This window comes from Hemicordylus capensis, chromosome 9 (genome assembly GCF_027244095.1).
Source record: "Hemicordylus capensis ecotype Gifberg chromosome 9, rHemCap1.1.pri, whole genome shotgun sequence".
In the NCBI taxonomy this organism is placed as follows: domain Eukaryota; kingdom Metazoa; phylum Chordata; class Lepidosauria; order Squamata; family Cordylidae; genus Hemicordylus; species Hemicordylus capensis.
In genome coordinates this window covers 23,522,947-23,544,004 of record NC_069665.1, presented here as the reverse complement: position 1 = coordinate 23,544,004, position 21,058 = coordinate 23,522,947, and the positions used below count along the sequence as shown (strand labels likewise).

At 48.4% G+C, this 21,058-nt stretch overlaps 1 protein-coding gene across 3 annotated transcripts in view; it reads right to left on the bottom strand.

Moving 5' to 3' along the window:
- ADCY7 (adenylate cyclase 7) overlaps window positions 1-13,947 on the bottom strand; it is a 97,729-nt gene extending 83,782 nt beyond the window's left edge. For 2 of the 3 annotated variants that reach the window (XR_008311239.1, XM_053270855.1), the window contains exon 1: window positions 13,682-13,947. The gene's annotated coding sequence lies outside the window, so the exon portion shown is untranslated. The remainder of the gene's footprint in view (window positions 1-13,681) is intronic. The other variant, XM_053270857.1, reaches the window with a different exon arrangement.
- Window positions 13,948-21,058: the final 7,111 nt, after the last annotated feature.

Below are 21,058 nucleotides of genomic sequence, written 5' to 3'. Positions count from 1 at the left end.
CCGACTCGACGGCACACTTTACCTTTAGCACACCTTATTTCTTTTTTCCAATAGGTGAAAGGTACTACTACAACTACAAATTTTTATATACCGCTCTTCAACCAAAGTATGTGGGGCAGAAACCTGTAGGGCCACCATCACATTACAGGAAGAGTCAGTAACTAATGAGGATGAAGTATATTTAACTTTTGTACAATGCTGAGTATTCAAAATGCTTCACATGCATCATCATGTAATTCTTGGAGCAATCCACCTCACCTGCCTCTTTCTTGCAGCAATCCACCTCACCAAGTCTCTTTGAGATGAGAGCCAGCATGGTGTAGTGGTTACAGTGCCGGACTAGGACCGGGGAGACCCGAGTTCAAATCCCCATTCAGCCATGAGACTTGCTAGGTGACTCTGGGCCAGTCACTTCTTTCTCAGCCTAACTTACTTCACAGGGTTGTTGTGAAAGAGAAACTCAAGTATGTAGTACACTGCTCTGGGCTCCTTGGAGGAAGGGTGGGATATAAAATGTGAATGAATGAATGAATGAATGACTAAATAAATAAATAAATAAATATGTTTTCCCCGCAGCACCTTACCCCCTCACTGGCCACACCCCCTGCCTCCTTCGTTCGCCCATCTGACACTCTTACATAGGAACCTAGGAAGCAGTCATATACCGAGTCAGACCCTTGGTCCATCCAGCTCGATATTGTCTACACAGACTGGCAGCGGCTTCTGCAAGGTCACAGGCAGGAGTCTCTCTCCCAGCCCTATCTTGGAGATGCTGCCATGGTGGGAACTTGGAACCTTCTGCTCTCCCCAGAGCGGCTCACACTTCTAGTCTCCCATTCATATGCAACCAGGGTGGGCCCTGCTTAGCAAAGGGGGCAATTCATGCTTGCTGCCACAAGGCCAGCTCTCTTCCCCCTCGGTGGTGAAGGGAATAGACGGGGGCGGGGGCGGTGTGAAACTGTGTTGACAAAGCAGCCCAGAGAAGCGGACAGCGAGTGCCGACAGAGGCACGCACCACGCTGCCTCTGCTGTGCGAACAGCCAGCAATGGCGGCTCATCCCATCGCTGGCACCTGGGCTGGCACAGGAGCAGAAGGCACGACTGCTGCTTGCCTCAAGCATCAACAGCAACGGGCTGGTGCTGCCTAATATACACACAGACACACTCAACCCTCTCTGATTCTGTCCCTGGTTTAATCAAACCATGGTTTGCAATCCAGACCCTAGGAAGCTGCCTTCTACCAAATCAAACCATAGATCCATCTAGCTCAGTCTTGTCTACACTGACTGGCAGCAGTTCTCCAAGGTTCCAGGCAGGAGTCTCTCCCAGCCCTACCTGGAGATGCTGCTGTCAGGGACGGAACCCAGGACCTTCTGCACGCAAAGTGGAAGCATTAAAGTATGTAGAGCAAGTTGTGAGGTACGCCAAGCAGAAGGACACAAGTAGTGTAAACTAGGGGTTCCCAACCTGGGGCCCTTCAGAGGTCGCTGGACTACAGCTCCCATCATCCCCAGACACAATAAATCATAGCTGGAGATGATGGGAGCTGTAGTCCCACATCTGGAGAGCCACAGGTTGGGGGCCCCCTGGTGCAAACTAGGGTTTTGTGCAAACCGTCAGAAGTTCAGTTCAGAGGCAACAGCAAATGATGGTTTAATGAACCTGGGGAGGGAGGGAGGGAGGGGCACTGAGCACAAGGGCAGGGAGGAAAGCGAAGGCGAAAGAGCGCAAATCCACGGGGGGGGGGGACTGACCCAGAGGGTGAGCCGACCGCCCCCATGCATTTTTTGCCGAGCAATGATCTGTAGAGAGAGCTCCCAATTCCCAATCGAATGTGCTTAAATGATACCAGAGATCTCCCAGTTTGTAAAACAATGTTGCTGGTCCTCAGATCTCTCTGCAAGATCTGAATGTGCAAAGGCTTTCTATCAGACTTCCAGTATCCAAAGGGTAAGGCAGGGCCTCCATCACCCACATCTTCTTGTCCTTCCCCAATGCATTCTATGGGCTAACGTTTTTTTCCTTCATCCCCACCCACTACTTCAACCCCACAGACCAAAAAAAAAAAAATGTGTATAAATGGAACAAGGAAGTCAAATGAAGCAATCTGGGTTGTGTAAGCTGCCCTGTTTTCTTCTTTTGCTCCCAGAGCACAATCTGGAAGAGAAAAGGAGCTGTAGATCCACCCCTCCCACCTGGATCAAGGCCTGAGCTTGAAGGAAAATGTCCAAAGTTGCACATGAATCTAGGCTGCAATCTGGGGCATGCTTATTTGGGCGGGGGAAGCGGGGGTGAGAGCCCTCTTGAACTCAGTGGGACCTGCTTCTGCGCAAGCAAGACCAGAGGAGAAATCCCCTTCCTAAGGTCTCCATTGTGAGGACTTACAAAGGACAAACAGTATCTCAGGTCTGCTATAACAGCCAGTTGAAGCAGAGGATAAAAGAGAACCAGCTGGAGTAATTTATTCAGACTTTCAATGGGCCTTTGACAAACCTCTTCACAATTAGCTTCTAAAGAAACTAAGTAATCAGCAAGGGAGGCAAAGCATTTGAAACGGGCGGGGAGGGGGGGAGCAAGCTAGGAGCCCAGAAACAGCAGCAAATGTTGCTGTCATCCAACCGAAGGTTCATATCGGAGCCAAAGCCGATTCAATAAGCCGGTCCTCATGGCCGTTTCAGGGTGGGTAGGAGCCCAGCAGGCAAGATGCCCTGCAAGCAGCACACGATCAACATCTCTGCTGGACTCCACGAACACAGCAGGCAAACCATCACAGCTGGCATGAGCTCCGCTGCCAAAATCGGCAGCTGCAGGTTCCAACGCTTCTTGGAAGGTCCTCCGAGGGCCCAGGTGCATTCCCAGGATCCTCTGCCCTGCCAGCAGACTGAAAAAGCTTAGTGACATCAGCAGCTGTCCTCCCACTAGGGCCAAAGGAGCAGGAGATGGCCACTCTAGGCTCAGGGGTCAATGGTTGTTGCCGTGTAGGTGACGGCGTGGCATGTACCAGTAGGAATGGGGTACAGGTTCGTTCACATGACCAAATTATCAGGGTGTCCTCCACCCTCAGTAAAACCCTGGGCACAAAATCTGGGTAGATCTGCCACAGCCAGCCTGGGCTGAAGGGGAAAGCACAGGTTCTCACAATCAAGCAAACCTAGGTAACTCACCTCTTAACCCGATTTTAATGGTTGTGTGAACCTGCCTAATGAACACTAAAGAAAGACAGAACTGAGCTTGCAACACCAAACCCACCTGATCCAGGAAAGATACACTGGTTATCTACTCAAGGAGGGTTAAAAGGCACCCATTGCCACTGTAATGACCAAGCTATGGACATATTTTTTATGACTGTTTCAGAAGTGGAAGCTGATGTTGAGAGCGCTTTGGTTGTTGAGTCTACTGTTCCCTCTAAGGCGTGCGCACATGCGCGCACTCACAAGTTTTCTGATGTCCGCTCAGTTAACTTTAGGTCCTGCTGAGGTTGAAGGCCCCACTCTGAATGCATGTGCATACACCATGCCTTGATACTGCCACCCAGAACAAAACTCATTCCGTACAGAGATGAAAAAAATTAGAGGGACCACTGGTTGAGTCTTGGTCTATAATGTGTCTAGGCTTGTCTGGAGATGGGAGACTGGAGGGGTGTGTGTGTGCGTGTGTGTTTCCATTGTCAGCAGGCCATTAGGGGAAGGGGAATCAGAAACCGAATAGCTGTTTCCCCTTATGGCTGTCCTGCCAACTCTTTGACCTTGGGGAGCAGTGCCAAGCACTCACAGTGCCTCAAATTGCTTCTTTGTCAGTCCAGAAAAAGTCAGAAATCATCCATGATTTGATTACGGATGAAGGGGCCCACCTGGTATGGATCAAAGAGAATTAGTTGGCAGAGGCTGGTGGCCCAGTTTGGTCCCGGCTTCTCCCTCCAGGGTACCCTGTTAAGGAACAGGTGAGAGGACGTGGGTGGGTGGAGTGACTGTGGTCTGTAAGATAGCATTAAAAAAGACCCAGTCTTAAGATGCTCCAAAATGTAGACAAGCTTCTTTATTAATATGTGTAGATGTGCCCAACGCGTTTCAGACGTAAGATTTCTTCAGGGGCATTTATCCAATATTCTTATAAGAGAACTCCATTTAAAAAGAGGACTGCATTCCAGGTAGAGACTAGAGTGAAGAAGTCCTCTCTTTATTAACATTGTTGTAAATTGCCTGGAGCCATCTAACGGTGTAGCGGGGAAGTAACTTGCCTAGGGAGCAAGAGGTTGCCGGTGCGAATCCCCGCTGGTATGTTTCCCAGACTATGGGAAGCACCTTTATCAGGCAGCAGCGATATGGGAAGATGCTGAAAGGCATCATCTCATACTGCGCAGGAGATGGCAGTGGCAAACCCCTCCTGTATTCCACCAAAAAAACCCACAGGGCTCTGTGGTCACCAGGAGTTGACACCGACTTGACAGCACAACTTTATACCACCTGGAGACCAGTAGTTGGCGGTATATTTATTTATTTATTACATTTTATATGCCGCTCTTCCTCCAAGGAGCCCAGAGCGGTGTACTACATACTTAAGTTTCTCCTCACAGCAACCCTGTGAAGTAGGTTAGGCTGAGAGAGAAGTGACTGGCCTAGAGTCACCCAGCAAGTATCAAGGTTGAATAGGGATTTGAACTCAGGTCTCCCTGGTCCTAGTCCAGCACTCTAACCACATATTAATAAAAAAAGCTTGTCTACATTTTTGAGCAGCAGATAAAATATTAAAAGGCCTCTCTAAAAAGATGTGTCTTCAATTGTTTCTGAAAAACTCTGAGGGAGGGAGCATGGTAAAGCTCTTCCGGAAGCGTGTTCCAAAGCCAAAGGGCCACAACTGAAAAGGCCCCGGCTCTACTTGTGGGGAGTGTTTTTTATGCAGAAGAACATTCAAAAACTGGATCATCCACTTTTGAGTCTGAAGTGGTTCAGTCCACTCTACCATGTCATTCTGCTGAATGCGTAGATAGACCAGGCCTTATCCCCCATCCTAACTTACTAAATGGGACTCAACAGCCGCCTTCGCAGACTAGAAATAGTCCTCTGAATTACAGCATGACAGAGGGAAATATATTCACAATCATATTTCAACTCTTTTAAATTTCATTGCTTTTTTCAGAAGAAAGAAAGAAGCAATTATGGAACTTATCCTGCAAGCATGAGGCACACCATTTTGAAGTAGGATCTGCATATTCTCCATCCTACTCTGAATAGGGTGCTGTCAAGGTGACACCTTCCTCCTAGGCAATTGCTCATTCTTGGGTAGTTTAAAAAAAAAAAAATCCTATATCAAACACTTTTTTTTTTTAAGGAGGTGGTTTAATGATTAATCCTGCTTTAGCTTTCATAAAAGGACTCAGGGGAGAAGACATTTTAAAACTTGAAGACAGTGCACTAAAAGAGGAAGAGAACTTAGTCCATTTATCAGCACAGTGTCCACACTCCGTTGGGATATTTTAGATTATTGAAGCCCTATTAGGGAAAGGTAACACCCCTGGAGCCCAACCAAACATTGCAATACGCACTTCCAAATTAGCATCTAGCAAAACAAACATGTGATGTGATGCCATCGAGGTCTGTGCTCCCTCCATTCCTATTCTCATTCTCATTCCCAGGCGGATGCTTGCAGGGGGTGAGGAAGAACTTAAGAACAGCAGTGCTCCCTCTAGCAGGGTTTCTCAACATGTGGGTCCCCAGATGTTATTGGACTTCAACTCCCATAATCCCCAGCCCCAGTGGCCTTTGGTTGGGAATTATGGGAGTTGAAGTACAATTACATCTGGGGACTCACACGTTGAGAAACCCTGCCAAGGCGTGTGTGTGTGTGTGTGTGTGTGCGTGCACGCTCACATGTTTTTTGATGTCCGCTCAGTTAGTTTTAGATCCTGCTCAGGCTGAATCAGGAAGGCCCCACTCTGAATGCACATGCGCACACACTGCCTTGATACTGCCACCCCACCCAAAACGCAACTCATTCCGCACACAGATGGGGGGGGGGATAGAGGAAACACTGAAGAACATCCCTGATGGATCAGGCCCAGGCTCTATCTAGTCCAGCATCTTGTTTCACACAGTGGCCCACCAGATGCCTCCAAGAAGCATGCCCCTTCTCCTGCTGTTGCTCCCTTGCAACTGGTATTGAGAGGCATCATGCCTCTGAGGCTGGAGGCGGCCTATAGCCACCAGACACCGTACATGATTATGCGATACCAAACCACACATTTCTCTTACTGGCTGTTACTGGGAAGATGCGAGTGGGCTACAGCCGTGCATCAGGACAGACCTTCAGCTTCCACGTGAGAACAACAAATAATCATATTTAACTATTCTTATAAAGGCATCTAGCTCAGGCGGGGCTGTTCCCCACATTCAGGGATCACAGCCAATGCTGCACCTAAGACCTGTGATTTATGAGCTCCATCTTGACTTCCCGCCCACTCAGGGATGGAGCCACCATTAAGCAGACGGGTTCAAAGAACCTGGGCCACCGCCAATCAGGGGCCGCGCCTGGCACCCCAGCCACACTCCCTGGGTCTGAAGTCCAACCCAGGCAGGGGGCGTGGTGGTGGGGCTGCCGGCGGGAGGAACACATGCCAACAGCTGGCTTCCACCACCAGTGCGCCCACTCTCACCCCTGGCTTTCCACTGACTTCCACTAGCACCACACTGTTGTCTGTTCCTGCTGGTTCTCTTCCTGCGGCTCCAGACACCTGTGCTGGAACACAGGAACAAAGGAAAGCTGCTTTATACTGAGTGAGACCACTGGTCTGCCTAGCTCAGTATTGTTAACACTGACTGGCAGCAGCTCTGTAAGGTGGCAAGGGTCTCCCCACCCCCCGCCCAACCTGGAGATGTCGCAAGGGAGTGAACCTGGGGCCTTCTGTGTGCAAAACCGATGCTCTTCCCTTGAGCTCTGGCCCAATCCTCAAAGGAGAATATCTATGCAGTCATCCATCCAAAGGCAAACCTAGGCAGACCCTGCTTAGCAAAGGCAACCATTTATGCTAGCTACCACCAGAGCAGCTGCACGCCCCAGTGTGGCTCCAGATGCCTCTAATTGCCTGCTGGAGCTCTGCTCCCAGAAGCATTTTTTGAGAGCTTAGGCTGAGATATGCACCATGTTTGACAGAGAGGAGACCTGGTCTTGCGGTAGCAAGCATTAGCTAAGCAGGGTCCGCCCAGGTTGCATATGAATGGGAGACTTGATGTGTGAGCACTGTAAGATCTTCCCCTCAGGGGATGGAGCCGCTCTGAGAAGAGCAGAAGGTTCCAAGTTCCCTCCCTGGCAGCATCTCCAAGATAGGGCTGAGAGAGATTCCTGCCTGCAACCTTGGAGAAGCTGCTGCCAGTCTGTGAAGACAATACTGAGCTGGATGGACCAAGGGTCAGACTCAGTATAAGGCAGCTTCTTATGTTCCTATGAGTCACATTATCACACTGAGCAGCACATGTAATGCTGCAGTCAGCAGCTGACCAGATGCAAAAGAGATCAGATCGTTACTGCAATACGCAACTTCATTCCACATTTAAAAGCAAATGGGCAGTACCTACAGCTACTGTGTACCCTGTAGCAGGGATGTTAAATGCAGAGGATGTTTGTTTTTGTTTGCAGACCAAGCAGGAGTGGAAGAAGAGGGGGAAAGAGATACATCCCACTACAAACCATCCTTCACAAATGGACTGGTTCATCCTCCATGAACCAGTCTAGCTGCCGGTGGCATGAAGTTACCACTTACCCAATAATAATAATAACTTAAAGATAAAGTTGTGCCATCAAGTCGGTGTCTACTCCTGGAAGCTACAGAGCCCTGTGGTTGTCTTTGGCAGAATACAGGAGGGGCTGACCATTGCCTTCCTCCCGTGCCGTATGAGATGATGCCTTTCAGCACCTTCCTATATCGCTGCTGCCCGATAGAGGTGTTTCCTATAGTCTGGGAACCATACCAGCGGGGATTCGAATCGGCAACCTCTGGCTTGCTAGTCAAGCCATTTCCCTGCTGCACCATTAGGTGCCTAATACTAACTTACTAAGAATTATTAATTAATAATTATATAGTACTTTTTTCGAGCAAGCAAAGAGCTTCATGTTTATTATATTGTTGCAATCCTTACCTGTAAGGGGAGTACTTTTATCCCCATACTGGGACGGAGACTAGAGGGCGCGGCTTCCTGTGGGTGGAAAGCAACAAACACACCACCACCACGAACTTAAACAATTTCTACCACATTTTACGTCTCAAAACCAGCTTACTAATACTGGCTGATGCGAGATGACGTCTCACATTTGGAAACGTGTTCTGGCAAGCATCACCATCTAGGTTTTTCCCCCCTGCTGTGGGTCATCTGTCATCTACGTCTCTCATGGCGTTGTGAATCACTCACCTCTGGTCTGCCTGGTTTGCTGTAAGATCTACATGTGCCTAAGACACAACATTTCATATTATCTTTTTACAAGAACATTTCACAGAGCAAAGAGAAAGAAACTGTTGTACACAAAGGTCACATTAAAACATTAGGTTTTTCTTGCAAGCATAGCAGAGGCACTCCCCAAATTACAGGCATCCGGTTTACACACATCTGTACATACAAACAAAGCTATGTAATGTAAGGAAGTCCCCAACTTACAAACGCCAATCTGCACATACCAACAAGATGTCACTTTTGGAACTATATGCGTTTCGGGTTGTTAACATCCAACTTACAAATGAAATTTTGGTCCCCTATTTTTAAGTGGGGGGCTTCCTGCAATCTCATGTATAAAGAAGTGTGCAGGCCACATGAAGACTGTTCCATTAGTACATGCACAGGAAAGTGCACCCAGTGGTAGTTCTGAAAAGGCTTCTAGAAACATAGAAAGCGGCTGCCTTATACAGAGTCAGACCACTGGTCCATCTAGCTCAGTACTGTCTACTCTGACTGGCAGCAGCTCTCCAAAGTTTCAGGTAGGAGTCTTTCCCAGCCCTACCTGGAGATGCTGCCAGGGAGTGTACCTGGGACCTTCTGCATGGAAGCACACAGATATTCTTTCACTGAGCTATGTCCTCATCCCCTAAGGGGAATATCTGACAGTGATCACATGTAGTCTCCCATCCAAATGCAAACCAAGGCAAACCCTGCTTAGCAAAGGTGACCATACTTGCGATCACAGCACCATATACACCACAATGGACGTAACACGCACTCATCATAGCCATGAGCTACATAAGCCTTGCATGTTTTTCTCGTACAGATTCAAAGGAGGCAGTTCCACTCAGTCAGCCAGCACTGGGAAACGAGTGTTGTTCTGATATTCTTCCATGTGATACAGATTGTAGAAACTATGAATCCAAACAGGCTCTCTCTTTTTTCTTTTGGCTTATTATTATATTTCCATACCACTTTTCTCTCCCACAAGGCCCTCAAACGAGTGCACAACAAAGAGAACACAAACAAGTTAAAACCTAACAGAATACACACACAGAGAGATCTGTATGCATGCAAAGTTAATTATGCACACATTGTGCTGAACCCATGTACAGTAGTACATTTCCTATCTGAGGGGGGCAACTTTGTGCACTCGTTTGAGGGCCTTGTGGGAGAGGTCAACTTTTTAAATGAATGCAGGTAGGGTCATGTACAGAAATACACGTATATCTCTACAGACCCCTGTATGCAGGTACATTATAATGTCTGAATGGGGCTCATATCAATCAGAGTGTTTTAAAACAATAGCAGATACAGAGGACTGAAAGATTTTGGCAGCTCGCAGTTAGTAACCAGAGATGGTTCGGGAGGGTTGCTTGCAAAACTCTTCCCCACGTTCCTCGTAAGGTCACACGCGACTGTTGAGTTGTTGTCAGAATACGATATTGTTGTCCAGAGATGGTTGTGTGGACTGTACAGTGCCTGTAGGTCCCAAGCCAGATAGTTCTAGGTTGTTGAAGCCGTGTCTAAACCCAGATAGTTCTAGGTTGTTGAAGCCGTGTCTAAACCTGGTCAGTGGCTTTAGATCAGTCTTCAGCGGGTGGCAGCCTACCTCGAGGGAGCGGCGCGCTCCTAAATGGGGATCAGAGCAATCTCTCTAGTGAGGGTAGATCCCAGGAAAGCATAGCATAACCCCTGTCTCGTCACAGTAACTGTACAGAGAAAACATCACATTCCCCTCCAGGAAAGGAAGGCTTATTTTCTGCCATCAAAAGCATACTTTTAAGAAATTAAAAGCTAAACACACTTTGTTCAGGCAAGACATGATCCCATCAGGTGCTGTCCTCACTGAGAAAATGCAAAGTTTGGCCCAAGTTGTTAATTCCTCACTTCTTTTCAACAAAAGCATAAAACCTTTGTCTTCTGTTCCTTTGAGACACGCTCAATACTGGGAGGCTTGCAAAATGCAGCAACTTCTACATCAAAAGGAAATGAATGCCAAAAAAAAAAAAAAAAAGTTGGAGGGGGGGATGAACAGTGCCATACTGAACAGATTACAACGCAGATTGGCCAACAGATGCAGCAAGCCAGAAAGTTTGCTACCCTATCATTCCTACAGAAACAAAGCATAAACGGAGAGGAAGAGGTTGTCCCAGTGCTGCATGCTGCAATAAGCTTTTCAAATAACCCATTTTATTTTAAGAATTAAAAGACGCCACGAGTGGAGCACCCGTAAATAGTAAAGAACGGGGGAAAGAGAAACAGCAGGCGATCTTTAACTCTCATTTTGTCTCCTGAAACAACTACCGACAAAGGGAGAAGAGTCAAACTGAAACTGCAGTTTGTAAACCTTTCCTCACACGCACCCAGCTGCAGATGTGCCGAGAGGCTCGCTGTGGTTATTCAGCAGTGCAGGAGGAATGCATTCTGCACATGTTCAGGGGTGCTGTTCTTCTGAAATTGAACCACAGCCTTTTGGGGTGAGCCCTAGGGAGTGCAAGCTCAGGTTAAGCCCTGCCTATGGGTGGGAAGAAGCACCTGGAAGAGAGTCACTAGTGAGCGGTGAGGAAAGGCACTCTGCACATGCTCACAGGCCCTTTTCCTTATTGCTACTTCACATATTCTTGGCAATAGACTGCAAATGCAATCTATGGAAGAATTAGAAAAGGTGCAGAAAAGGACAACTAAAAGGTGTAAGCCATTTCTCAAGGAGGAATGGTTCAAAGTCAGGGGTTTGCTTAATTTGGGTGTGCCGGGAAAGACACCTGAAGGAAACAGAATAGTAGTTTGTAAATGATGCATAATTCAGGGAAAGTTTTCCCCCTCTTATAGAAATATTGCAACTCAGGGTCAACCAATAAAACTGACTGGTTACAGATTTAGGACAGAGAAAATAAAGGACTTTTTCACAAAATGCATCAACAGGGGGTGCTCACCCGGTGATTTCTGACTTAGATGGCTTTTTAATAAATTGATGGAGAAGTCTGTCACAAATAGAACTTCCATGTTCAGAGGCAGTATATCTGAAACGCTGCTAGGGAACAAGTCACAGGGAAGGGTTATGGCCTGGATACTGCCCTAATTGTGGGCTTCCCAGAGACAACTGGTTGACCCACTGTAGGTAACAGTACTGGACTAGATGGACTCTTCCTTGGTCCAGTAGGGCTCTGCTTATGGAAGAAAAATCTATCAGTAGCTACCAGCCAGAAATAAAAATACCTAAACTGAACCTCCATTTGCAGTAGTAGTATATCTCTGGATAATGGTTGAGGGGAAAGGCAATGATACACAGTAAGGGAGCACAGTTGCCTTCATGCTCCTGCATCCCAGAGACACCCAGTTGGCCGCTGCAGCGAACAGAATGCCGAACTAGATGATGTGCGGAAAAATTTAGAGAGTTCTCCGAAATAGGAAGGAATCCAGAAAATCCATAGATAATTTTCAGATTGGGAGGAGCCTCAAAGAGGATTTTGAGATTTTCCTTGAGAGGAACTCTGAACATTCAAAAGAAATTTCCACTTTGGAGAAGAAATGTCTCCACATCCCTTGGTCTGCTTATTTATTTAACACATTTATACCACACCCCTCCAGTACACTACTGCTCGGGGCAATTCACAACTCCAGAAACGCTCTTCTTACAATACTGAAAGTCAATTCTGAGGTTGATCCCCAACGCAAGCCTGGACTGGCCATTCCACACACACCCCTAGTTTAATTTCCAAGGAAGCCCTCCCCCATCATCCCAGATATTTGGGAGGAACCAGTGATTATTTAGACGGCAACTCAAAGCACATTTAATCATCATTGTATGGATTTATATAATGCTTTGTCACACAAAAATAATATTTATATACCGCTTTGTAACAACAACCAAAGATTTACAAAGTTTACAAACAAATAAAGATGGTTCCCTGACACATAAAGGCTTACAATCCAAAAGGAAATATAAGACACTAGGAACAACCACTGGAAGGATGCTGGGCTGGGGTTGGATAGGACAGTTGCTCTACACCAGGGATTCTCAACGTTGGGTCCCCAGATGTTGTTGGGCTTCAACTCCCATAATCCTCAGGCCCAGTGGCCTTTGGCTGGGGATTATGGGAGTTGAAGTCCAATAACATCTGGGGACCCAACGCTGAGAATCCCTGCTCTACACAAAACAGGAGAGTCACCACTTTGAAAAGGTATCTTGTTACTCAGTTACTAGCAGGGGTGCAGGTCCCTCCTAAGTATTTAAGGAGTCCCCCTTCTCATTCATTTTACTGAACGTCACCACCGTGAGGAACAGAGGAAGCTGCCATTTACTGAGTCAGATCATTGGTCCACCCGGCTCAGCATTGCCTACACTGACTGGCAGCGGCTCTCCACGGTTCCAGGCCAGAGTCTCTCCCAGCCCTTCCCGGAGATGCTGCCAGGGATGGCACCTGGGACCTTCTGCATGCTAAGCAGATGCTTCCCCACTCTGCCCCCTAAATGCATATTCCCCGCACCCACCCCACTGCCAGGTGCCTTTCCTCCCCTAGCCAAAAAAGGGCTGAAGAGCTGCTCTTCAAGCGAGTTCCCCTCTCTTCTGCACCCGGGGTGGTTACAGGAGAGAGCAAGCCCAACGGAACTCGGCGAGACTTCTAATCTGAACAGCTGCAGGTCGGGCTGGGTTCGGAGGCAGCCTCTCCTCTACGGCCGGGCTTCTGGGGTGGTTGGGTGGGTGGGAGGGATACCCCCCCCCGCCAGATGTGTCGGACTACAACTCCCATCATCCCCGGGGCAAGAAGCCTTTGTGATGGGGATGATGGGAGTTGCAGTCCCCCTGGGGACCCCAGCCTGAGACGCACTGCTCGACGGGCTAGCGGCGCCAAGGGGCTAAAGGCGTCTCCCCTCCGCTCGGACCCGGCTGGACTGGAGTGAAGAAAGGGAGGAGGGGGAGACGAGGAAAGGGTGGGGTGGGAGCAGCCTTGCGCGTGCTGAGTGGCCCCCCTCGCTCCTCCCCGCCCACCACCGTCGGGGCAACAACCCGCAATCATTGAGAGGAGGAGGAGGCGGCGGCCGGGGCAGCGCGCGCGAGGCGAGCGCAAAGCCCTCGGCGAGCGCAAACTGCGAGCGGCGCGCCACTTGGCGCACACAGCCCCGCTCCACCTGGCGCGGGAAGGCAAGGCTCGCGCGGGCGGGGGCGGGGGTCACGCGCAGGAACCCCGCGTGTCGTTTGGGGCCGCCGCCCCGCCCAGGGCGCACGGAGCGGGCAGCGGCCGCGCGCCCCGACTCACCTCGGTGGCTCCGCGAGGCAGGCATGCGGACGCTTCCCTTCGCCCCGGCTGTGCGCGCGCGAGGAGCCCTGCCGAGGAGTGCGTGAGTCAAAAGCGGAAAGGGGCTGTCCGCCCGGGGGGCGAGCGAGCGAGCGAGCGGCGTCCCCGCCCTCTGGCGGCGCTGAGCTCTCAAGGGAGCGGCCAGCCTTGCGCAAGGCGAGCCGGCAGTCGCAGCGCGCCGCGGGGAGACCCGCTCCGACCACTTCCCCGCTCTCTGCGCGGGTGGCTGGGAACGGAGCAGGTGGCAGGGGCGGGCCCCGGCCCAGCTCCGCCTCTAGGGGCGCGCTTTGCGCCCGAGCCGTAGCCAGGGCAGCCGCTGTCCGCGAGTTGCTCGGGGCTAAGCGCTGGAGCAGAGTGCGCGCGCAGGCAGGCCGGCTGAGGCTGAACGGGTGGCCGGAGAAGAGGTGGTAGAGGCATGGCCGAGCGGGCTGTACCACGTAGACCACACGTTGCCAAGGCCAGAGTCTGCACCAGTCTTCCAGAAGACTTTGGAAAGCGAGGGAGTGTCATGGTGGCGGGGGAGAGAAGGGAGAGGGGGAATGAGATCTATCTAAGAATTGCTTCAGTCACAACGGGCACCCTGACTGCAGGAAAATGGGTTTTCCAACCCAAGGTCTCGTTATTTTCTCCTTCATATCCCGCGAGGTGTTTAGGGTCTGCTCTGCAAGCAGCAGGAGAGGCCATCAGCTGGAGCGCCTTGGGGAAGTGAATGTGTGCAGGTAGTCTTGGTTGGTCGAAAATTAATAGGCGGTGTTCGGTCTAAGCGTGAAGATAGCTTTCTAAGCTGAAACTGGGAGAAGGGGAGACGATAAAGCAGATCTTAAACGAACAGGAAACTAAGAGGTGCTGCATTTGTTCCATTCTATATTCGTTCCATGTTGCGGCGAAATGTTAAGGACGACAGTAAACGTGGATGGCTGGAAATTGACACGGAGTAAGGGAAGTTCTTGTGTGTTGATTGTTGATTGCCAGTTCTTGTTTATGTATAGATTTCCATACCTCCTTTCAGGAAACAATTTCAAGGTAATTGATCATTGTGGCAGTGAAGCAACCGTTTCCGGGTATGGATAAACCTATTCAGCAAATGCAGTTCTGCCAAGGGAGGAAAAGGTCAGATCACTTTCTGGAGGAGCAGAACATAGAAAGCTGCTTTATACCGCCTAGAGATTTACATATCAGGCGGTATAAAAATATGACAATTGGTCAGTCTAATGCAGAATTGCCTACCCTGACTGGCAGCAGCTCTCCAAGCTTTCAGGCAGGAGTCCTTCCCTCCAACCCCTGGAGATGCTGCCAGGGATTGAACCTGGGACTCTCTGTGGGGAAACCACGTGCCCTGCCGCTGAGCCCTGTGGTAGCTAGTGCTCTTGTTTTTTTAAGAGCCATCCTCTAAATGGAGACAAACCAACTGACTACAGAACTAAACATTTGTATTAATCAGCTTGGGAAAGATTATTCTTTATAGCACTTGGTTCCTTTTTGAGCAAGAATGGGGGATAGTTGCATGGGAGGGAAGTTAAACTTTTATTCTTGTTTACATTTTTTTACGTTGTATTATTTGCAAAACTTAATAAAATCATAAAATGGAGGAAAAGAGCATGTTTTGCTCTTCCCTCAATGTTTAAAGGAAGAAATTAGAGAGGAGAGCTGGTCTTGTGGTAGCAAGCATGACTTGTCCCCCTAGCTAAGCAGGGTCTACCCTGGTTGCATTTGAATGGGAGACTACATGTGAGCACTGCAAGATATTCCCCTCAGGGGATAGAGCCGCTCTGGGAAGAGTAAAGGTAAAGTGTGCCATTAAGTCAATTTCGACTCCGGGCTCGCACAGAGCCCTGTGGTTTTCTTTTGGAAGAATACAGGAGGGGTTTACCATTGCCTCCTCCCACGCAGTATGAGATGATGTCTTTCAGCACCTTCCTATATTGCTGCTGCCCGATATAGGTGTTTCCCATAGTCTAGGAAACATACCAGTGGGGATTCGAACCGGCAACCTTCTGCTTGTTAGTCAAGCCTTTCCCCGCTGCACCACTTAAGGTGGTTCTGGGAAGAGCAGAAGGTTTCAGGTTCCCTCCCTGGCTTCTCTAAGATAGGGCTGAGAGAGATTCCTGCCTGCAATCCTGGAGAAGCCGCTGCCAGTCTGTGTAGACAATACTGAGCTAGATAGACCAATGGTCTGATTCAGTATACAGCAGCTTCCTATGTTCCTAAATGCTTCCTGAAAATGTGAACTAGCATTGTACAGCAAGAGTTCTCAAATTTGGGCCCCTGCAATGTTGTTGGACTACAACGTCATCATCCCCAGACACAATGGAGTCCATGGATTAATCTATTTCTAAAGGAACTAGAAATACTATTCTTATGGATGCGTAACCAGAGCACTTGCAGGCAAAGGAGATGTACCAGCAGATTCCGCACAACCTGCAGACGCATCAGTTTCACGAAACCTAAAGAAAAAACCTAAGGTGTTTTTAAAAGAAGCGTTTAAAGAACGAAATTAGGAGAGTATAGAACTGCAACAACACATTGCCGTAGTTCCTTGCTAACTGAGCAAAGAGGCACCTTTTAAAGGTGGTGGTTCTCTCTATTTAGCAGGGGGAGAGCAAATCGCCCTATCCATCCCCAGCACATCAACCCTCCAGTGGCTTTTGCTGGTGTCATATCTAATGTTTCTTTTTTTTAGACTGTGACCCTTTTGGGGACAGGGAGCCATTTTATTGATCGCTTTGGGAAGTTTTTGTTGAAAAGCAGTTTATAAATATTCACCACATCCGTGGTATACATGTGTTACCCGAGCTTGTGCCTGAAGTTGGCAAAAGTTTTAGACATCTCCCCCACCCCTGCTGCTCAGCTCTTGCACATCCTTCTGCAGCCACTGCTCTGTTGCCTCTGGAAATGCATCCAATGAGGCATGCCAGGCTGTCATTCATTCCAAACTCAGTCTCTCCAGCTCTCCACCCCTCCTGCAAGCCGGGTGTATATTTAACAAAGGACTCTTTATCTGCTGCTTTCCCACCCAAGTGAGCTCTCCCGTTTCCTTAGCTAGTGTTCCTTCCAGTGCCCATAAAGGGATAGTCCAAGCTTATCCACTTGGTTTTATAAACATCTACGCCAACCTAGGTTTACGCTAGCACATGGCCAGATTTTGGGAGCGCACACAGCTCCCAGAGCTGGGCGCTATGCTTCTCCGGCCCCATTGCCGACAGTGTGCACAGCCTTACTGGGAACTGTAGTTCTGCAATGGCCGAACTACAATGCCCAGAATTCTGTAGGCAAAGCCGTTGCAAGTTCTAACAACACAGAAGCTCCAGGGAGGCTCACTCGTGTCCACGAGGAGCAGGGACATCTAGGAAAATGCCATGAGAGAGATACAGGATGGGTGGAGCTACTTGGAACTGCCGTGCTTATCTGCATGCTGGGTTTTACTGATACCTGCCTAGCTGTGGTTTCCCAGCACGATGGCCCTAATAAAGATATGGCTGTGTAGCAACAAGCATTAAGCTTATTTAGATAAGTGAAACAAAAAGGGCTGTTTTCAGTGTAAAGTATCACTCATGCACCAAGAGAAAAAAAAACACCTGCTTGCATTCTTCTGAGGGGGGAGTGAGGAAGAGAGAAATCCAACAAGTTAAACAGAAATCAGTGTCAGTGGCTCCTTCTCCGGCCAGGAATTTCAAAAGGGTTAGATTAGATTACAAGATTTACAAAGAGCAGGAAATAGAAAATAAATAATAACAAACATAATGCTGCTGAGATACGTAGACTTGCTTCAGAACAGATGGATTGCATTCAACACTGACAACATTTTATAGCCATGGGGGGGGAAAGGGATATCCGAGGGCTCAGGTCCCAAATCACTAGAGTTCCAGCCATCTCTAACTCCTCCTAGCTGGGCAAAGAGGCACCTTTTAAAGTGGGGCTATCTTATATTTAGCAGGGGGAGATTTGATTGATTGATTAAGTGCCGTCAAGTCAGTGTCGACCAACATAGATAGCGACCACGTAGATAGATTCTCTCCAGGATGATCTGTCTTCAACTTGGCCTTTAAGGTCTCTCCGTGGTGCATTCATTGCTGTCGTAATCGAGTCCATCCACCTTGCTGCTGGTCGTCCTCTTCTTTTTCCTTCAACTTTTCCCAGCATTGTGGACTTCTCAAGGGAGCTGGATCTTTGCATAATGTGTCCAAAGTATGATAGTTTGAGCCTGGTCATTTGTGCCTTGAATGAAAATTCTGGATTGGTTTGTTCTATGATCCATTGGTTTGTTTTCCTGGCTATCCATTAGATTTAGACCAGGGTTGTACAACATGCGCTATCTGGGGGATGTTGGACTACAACTCCCATCACCCCCAGTCACTGTGGCCAATTGTCAGGGATGACGGGAGTTGTAGACCAACATCTGCAGGAGGGCTGAAATTGCGCAATCCTTAGACAAATCACCACATCTCATCTCTGCATCCCTTCTGTACATGGGAGATGTTTGACCTTGTTAGCATTGCTTAAGTAATGTCCATGAAGAATATAGTGTGGGGACTCTACCAGGGGACGTGTGTGCAGTGATGAAGCACGCACTTCGTGGGCATAAGGTCCCAAGTCCCAACCAGTGTCCTCTCATTTGTGTGTGGGATGAGTTTTGTTCTGGGTGGCAGTATCAAGGCAGTGTGTGCACACGTGCGTTCAGAGTAAGAACTTCCTGATTCAACCTAAGTGGGATCTAAAGTTAACTGAGTGAACATTAAAAAAACACCTCATGATCACACACGTTAGAGGGAACACTGGCTTAAATCTCCTTGCACAGTAGGGCTGGAAAGACCCCTGCCTGAAAGCCTAGAGAACTACTGGCAGCCAGTGCAGATGGTACTAAGATAGATGGACCAACAGTTTGATTCAGTAGCAGGCAGTTTCCTATGCCAATATGGGCTGGGATTAATATACTGTTTCTATACTTTGCTATAACAGACTAAGATCAGTATAAATTGAAAAAGAACTGCTGGCTCCAGCAGACTTGACCTCACTAAATGACTCAGCAAAACTGGTCAGAGAAAAACAGCTCTGAATATCTGCCTTTCGGGGATGAAACTTCTCCGTGTATGCTGTATCGCAGAAATTAAAATGGAACTTCAGTTAATCACTCTTTGCACACCCAACTCAATATAAATTGAGCTGTTGGCTGGGTGGTTCCCTCTGACTCACACCCTACTACTAGGAGCAGGGCCAGTTATCGGAAAGAGACAGACACATACTTGGATGAGGGTAGATAACAGTAGCTCTGTTAGGATATTTTTCTACTTGTATCTTTACTTCTCAGTTCACCGAGGTTATCATGTTTTGTATCTCTCAGTTCCTTCTCCAGGGGTGCCAACTCTCCAATAAATGCCGTGGGCCTAACCCCTACCTACCTCCTGCGTTGCACCCAGAAATCTACCCTCTCTCTGCCCCAAGGCTATATTATCAGTGGGGCACTTGCTAGCAACCACGAAGTTCATTTATGTTAACTCAGTTTCCTCATTCTCCAAGTACAATAGAGGTGCTAATTCCAGAGAAGTCTTATTAGTCTGTTGCAGCAAGACAAGAACGGTTTCTCAAAAACAAGTTTCGAGCTTTCTCAGCAGCTGTATTGAACAAAGCAGGCTCTTGTGATTCTTTACAGACATTCTATTTTCTTGACGGCTTTGGAAATGTCTTGCAAGTAATATCAAGCAGAACAGACGTCCAACTTTGATACAAAGCTACAAGATAAATATTTACTTCCCTTGGAAAACCCAAATGAGAATTGTGAGCTGCATGGTAGTTACACCTCTCCAAAATAATTGCATTAGAGTCTATGCCGGCTCGACAGCACACTTTACAGCCGTAGTGCCTACAAGTCACCAGTGTTCTACTTTTTTCCATCTGTGTGCGGAATGAGTTTTGTTCTGGGCAGCAGTATCAAGGCAGTGTGCATGCACGTGCATTCAGAGTGGGGCCTTTCTGATTCAACCTGAGCGGGATCTAAAATTAACTGAGTGGGTATTAAAAAAAACTTGTGTGTGCACGCCTTAAAGGGAACACTGCAAATAAACTGTGTTACGATTTCCATCCACTCACATCACTTCTGCAAATGATCCCTTGCCCGAGTGCCATGATCATGCCGTCTAGAGGTGTTTGTTTTCCTGGGCCTTGGGCCTCCCTGCTGCTTATCTTCCCCATTCACTTCAGTGGAAGGTGCCAATAAGGTCCATATGCTCATCCCTCTGCATGCAGAAAGCTGACCCATCCATACAGTAGAGGTGAACTGAAAATACAACACTGACAGGAGCTCTGCTGTAAACACTGGCATTCCTCAACAAGCAAGCAAGTGTATGGGAGGAGAGCTGGTCTTGTGGTAACAAGCAGGACTTGTCCCCTTTGCTAAGCAGGGTCCATCCTAGTTACATATGAATGGGACTGCAAAATTGGTCATCCTTTGTGTGAGCACTGCCACGTATGGAGCTGCTCCGGGAAGAGCATCTGCATGCTTGCAGGCAGAAGAGTCCAAGTTCCCTCTCTGGCAGCATCTCCAAGATTGGGCTGAGGGAGATTCCTGCCTGCAACCTTGGAGAAGCCACTGCCAGTCTGTGTAGACAATACTGAGCAAGATAGACCAGTGGTCTGACTCAGTATATGGCAGCTTCCTATGACCCTATGGCTTTCTTTGCCAACCTGTGAACTGCAAAGTTACAGGACAGAGGCTGGCTAGGGAATGGTCACACACCTATCCATTTCTGGTGTGAGGAGATCTTTTGTAGAAGCTAACTGAAAAATGTAATGCATACACAGCCATCTTGCAACCCAACTGGGGTGGGGAGTGTAGCTTTGGTGATGGTAGGCCTGCAGGCATTTATTGCAGTTAGCTCTAAACTCCTGCCTTCTAGCTCTTGTGCTATACTCTCACCCTTAATACTCAATAAAAACACCAGACAAGGGGCCCAGAGTGGTGCTAGTACTTTGGGTGCACTTCACCGTGTGTTTGCCAGATGGGTGGTCATAAGAAGCAGCCATATACCAAGTCAGACCGTTAGTCCATCAAACTCAGCATGGTCTACACTGACTGGTAGCAGCTCTCCAAGGTTTCAGGCAGGAGTCTCTCCCAGGCCTAACGTGGAGATGCTGCCAGGGACCCGATACTCTGCATACATCAGAAATCCCCTTTACCACCACTGCTTGGAATTAATTAATGCTGCCATGGTATTTCTTCCCACTTTATTGCTTCTTTTATGTAATCTTCTGCCCATTTAGTGCTTGTCAGTGAAAGAAAAGCGGGGCGGGGGGGGGGGGGGGAGACATGCCATGAAAATAAAATAGATGTCAAGAATGATAAAA